Consider the following 4,179-nt stretch of genomic DNA (forward strand, 5'->3'; position numbering starts at 1 on the left):
AACCTCACCTCTTATAATCTTACCGTTGCCTTTACTCGATGAGATGGACCTACTGTGGAGTGACTTTTCCCTGCAGATGTGAGAGAAAATCTTTGCCATTTGCTCACTTCTCATTTTATTGTGTATCAGCGATCCTGCGGAGAAGAGACGCTGGCGTTAAAGACACCATCACAGTCACAGCGCTACGTAAAATATCAGTAATAACGCCGTCCTGTAATAGTATTGGCTAACATTTTGAGGAGGGAGGGAAAAAAAATGAAACATTGGACGCGCTCGCACGCTGAACTTCACTGTTCTCGTTCAGCATCCTTTTTTAAAAACTAGCTCGGTGTCGCGCAGATAAGCACCCTTGCTAACGTGAGTTAGCCATTCTACTCCTCCCTCGCCCCCCCACCGAGCCACAACACTAAAACACTGCACAAAAATCATTGCACAGTTTAAAGCATTGCGTACTGATATTTACCTCCGCCTGCAGCAGTAGAGAACAGTTTAGGGACGACTGAGGCCTGTCACGCCTTCTTTAAGTAGCGAGTTAGCTGCTACAGTCCGCTTCCATTCCTGCGTGCTGTTTTCCAGTCGTTAGTCAGAGCCATTTTCACTGTAACACCGCGCCACCGCTCCCCTAAAAATCAGCACAGGCCGTCTTCTCCACAATATATTAGTGCAGGGTTTGTTTGCAGGCAGCTAGTGATAAAGATCTGGTCGGCTGTAGAATGTTTGGATGGTCCGTTATTTTTTCTTTTTTCTTTTTTTTCTTTTTTTAGGGGGGGGGGGGTAAAAGTGAGTGACGCGTGCTCCGTTAACATTGGTCCTTTCCGGCCTTTGTAATATTTCCGGGTAGCAGCTGTGGGGCTCGTTGTATCTTTTGTTAAAACTGTTACACAAAAACTCCACGTCCCGATTATTACTTCATAGTCCACTGTTACGTTTATGTTTCTGATAATATCTAAAGTTTTTCAGTCTGTTTTGGAGCTTCAGGATTTTTCTTGAGCTATATGACTGATTTTCCATATATGCATGGTTTTTCAGTTCAGTAGCAATAATATATGTCTGTATATAAAAAGGTTCTGTGTCACTTTTAGTGAGAAAATATGAATATTTACAACTTCAAATCAGAGAAAGTTAAGACAATATGGAAAATGCAAATAAAAATACCCGTATTGACATTACTGTGGTTTTCTTTTTCTTTGCAGACCGAATGAATTCAAGATATTTCATGTTTAGTGTGGTCATCTTCATTTCATTTGGTAATAAACATTCATTGCTGTATTCAGGCCTGCAACACATTACAAAAAAAAAATAAAAATGGGACGTTACAGCATGCCCAGCTAGCACGGTAATAACTACAACATTGCTAGGAGGTCGCAATCTGGTTGCTCTAGAAGTATGTTACTTCTGGTGCACTTTGTAATGTTGTCATGATACTGAGGGAATTTACAGCTAGTAATGAGGTTAAAAAATGTAATAATGATCATGATTTCGTACAAAGCAGCGTCCACAAAAGGCCGAGTCTTTGAGTAGTTTGTCAAATGGTGAGAAAATTATTGAAATGTTTTAAAAAATGTTCCTCAAATAAAGCTCAGAATGGATTTGCATATTCCCCCTCTACAGTGCATAAAGGTCCTGTCACACCTTGACGATTTAGCCAGCGTATGTCAACCGTATTAAACACGCTGGCATAAGTCCAGTAAGTTAAGGGTAAGTTTTTTAGACGTTAAGAGCAAGTTGAAGCACGTTGAAACACGCCAAAGCTTGCTGATGTACATCCTGATAAGTGGGGCTCCTCAAAAAAATTTTTGCATGCTGAAAATTTTCAACGCATGCCAGCGTGTGCCTCACACATCCTGCACATGCTGGACATAAGTTAACATTGTCACAAAACAACAACAACAATCACAAAACAGATAAGTTTTGTGATTGTTGGCACAAGATTCTTGTAATTAACTCATAAGTCTAAATCTACCATTTTTCTGTGTAGGCTCTCAGTTGTCCAGGTGGTTTCCATAGTAGAGAAGCTTGAATCTTCGACTGGACTGGGTTGCTTGACGCGAGGACGTTTCGCTTCAAATCGCAGAAGCTTCCTCAGCTAAAATTCTTGCTCTGGTGGTCTGACTTCTGTCTTGACTCTTGTAGAGAAGAATAATCAAGAAGTCACAAAAGCTGGAGTTTTAAACCTAACCAGACCCCTCCTACCGAGAGGCAGACTGCTATAGGCTGGTGACTAAACAATAGCTCTAATTAGCACCTATTGTGCTCTAGTTAACACCCTCCTAATGACAGGGCAGCTGTCCCTCTCCTGATGGCTCCCTTGACAACTCTGCTGATGACGTGAATGACTCATTACCATGAACAAAAGACTGAAACTGCTTTGACCTGAGTACCCCATTGTAAACAGGGGATAAAGCATGTCTCAGACCCCCTCCCCGGTTAAGGCTGGGTTTCAAACGTTTCACAAAGAATGCCTCCTTGACCCCTCTCTCAAACCATTTCTTCTCTCTGGCTAATATTTTAACTTCCTTGTCCTCAAACGTTGGTTAGTGTCCTTAAGGTGGATATGAACTGCAGACTGAGGTCCACTGGCACCCTCTCTGCGGTGCTGGTATAGCCTTTTGTGTAAAGGTTGCTTAGTCTCACCTATGTAGTGTTCGTTACAGTTTTCCTGACATCTGATAGAATACACTACATTGCTCTGTTTGTAACTAGGGATCCTGTCCTTAGGGTGAACTAATTTCTGTCTCAAGGTGTTAACCGGTTTAAAGTAACTGGGATTTTGTGCTGTCTGAAGATCCTCTGTAGTTCTTCCCCTACTCCTGCTAAATAAGGGAGAGACACTCCTCTTCTTCTTGTCTCCGTCTCCTGTCTATCTGGTCTCTTTGTTCTCTGGGACTTCTGCACTTTGTCCAGGACCATCGTGGGTACCCACATACTGTGAGGGCTTTCCGGACAAGTTGTTGTTCTTTAGCCCTTCCCTCTGCAGTTGTGGGCACCTGTAGGGCTCTGTGTTGAAGCGTCCTGATCACCCCAAGCTTGTGTTCAAGGGGGTGGTTTGAGCCAAAGAGCAGATATTGGTCAGTGTGAGTTGGTTTTCTGTAAACCCCTGTCTGGAGCTGCCTGTTCTCTCCAATCGTAACATCACAGTCCAAGAAGGCTAAATGGTTGTTTCTGTCATCCTCACGTGTGAACTTGATATTGGCGTCCACCGAGTTGATGTGTTCTGTAAAGTCCTCAACTTCCTGTTGCTTGATTTTAACCCATGTGTCATCAACATATGTGAACCAGTGACTGGGAGAGATGCCCGTGAAAAACGCCAAGGCTATCTTCTCCACTCGCTCCATGTACAGATTGGCCACAATGGGGGATACCGGAGACCCCATTGCACAGCCATGAATCTGCCTGTAGTAATTCCCCCTAAACAGGAATTACGTGGTGTTAAGACAGATCTCCAAGAGCTGGCAGATGTGGTCTGGTGTGAGTTTGGTCCTTTCAAGTAGAGACACATCCTCCAGCAGTCTCTGCCTCACAGTTGAGACAGCCTCAGCGGTGGGGATGCAGGTGAACAACGAAGTCACATCAAAAGACACAATTGTTTCATCTGCCTCCAGCTGCAGGTCCTTGATCTTGTTCACAAAATCTTGTGTGTTCTCCACATGGTGTTCTGAGTTACCCACTAGAGGAGCCAAAATCCACTTGAGGTGCTTGGCCACATTGTACGTGATGGAATCTGTGCTACATACAATAGGCCTGAGGGGCACGTCCTGTTTGTGGATTTTGGGCAGTCCATAGATGCACGGAGTGGCGTCCCCAGGGTACAGTCTGTAGTATGTCTGCCTGTCGATGAGTCCCTCTTTCTCCAGGTTTTGGAGGTAGCTAATGATTTTCTTCTTATAGCCACTCGTGGGGTCTCTCTTCAGACGTTCGTATGTATTGGAGTCACTGAGCAAGTTGTTGATCTTGACATCGTAGTCAGATGTGTTCAGGACCACCGTGCATCTGCCTTTATCCGCTGGCAGGATAAGGATGCTTTGGTCCTTTTGCAGTGCTGACAAAGCTTTCCGTTCTTCTCCTGTGATGTTGGACGGAGGAGGCTTAGCACTGTTCAGCACTGCTGTGACTCTTAGTGGGAGGTCCCCAGCTTCTGACTCTGACAAACTGTTATGTTTAATGGCTGACTCTACTGCA

This window comes from Thalassophryne amazonica, chromosome 7, assembly GCF_902500255.1.
Source record: "Thalassophryne amazonica chromosome 7, fThaAma1.1, whole genome shotgun sequence".
Lineage (NCBI taxonomy): Eukaryota > Metazoa > Chordata > Actinopteri > Batrachoidiformes > Batrachoididae > Thalassophryne > Thalassophryne amazonica.